Raw genomic sequence first — 768 nt, forward strand, 5'->3', positions numbered from 1 at the left:
GAAATGGAGTTGCCTATAAAAATAGGACCCTGCATTTTTCAGATAGTATTCCATATCATGGACATTAATCCTAGTTATAGCTGTTTGTTGGGAAGACCGTGGATCCATGCTTCAGGGGCTGTACCCTCTACATTGCACCAACGAGTTAAGTTCATTGTGGATGGAAAACTCCTTACTATTCTTGGAGAAGAAGATATGTTGGTATCAAGATCTCTTGACACTCCGTACATTGAAGCAGCAGAGGAAGCTATTGGAACATCATTCCAAGCATTGGAGATTGCCAACGCTTCATTTGTAGGAGGGGGGACACCTACACTATGCCCCCAACCTTCGGAGGCATCGCTGATGATGGCCAGAGTAATGTTGCAGAAGGGCTACCAACCTGGAAAAGGGCTCGGGAAGTATGGCCAAGGAAGAGAAAATATCGTCATGATACATCACACTAAAGATCGGTATGGCCTGGGATATAGACCCACTCGGGAAGATAGGGAAAGAACTGTTGAAGAGAAGAAGAAAAGTAGAATGGCTCGCCCGGGGCAGTGGGAGTATGAAGCTGGAGGGATATTCATCCCACACATTAGCAGGAGCTTTGTTAGTGCAGGCTTGGAACCCAGAATGATTGCTGTTTTGGGAGATGATGATTCAGAAGGTGGGGCAGACTACATTGTTCAGTTACCTCCAGGAACCACTCTCAACAACTGGATAGAGGAAGATGCATCTCCACAAGTGTTTTTAGAAACAATGTAATAAGATGCTAGAATCCCTTAG

Source organism: Lupinus angustifolius, chromosome LG04 (genome assembly GCF_001865875.1).
Source record: "Lupinus angustifolius cultivar Tanjil chromosome LG04, LupAngTanjil_v1.0, whole genome shotgun sequence".
Taxonomy (NCBI): domain Eukaryota; kingdom Viridiplantae; phylum Streptophyta; class Magnoliopsida; order Fabales; family Fabaceae; genus Lupinus; species Lupinus angustifolius.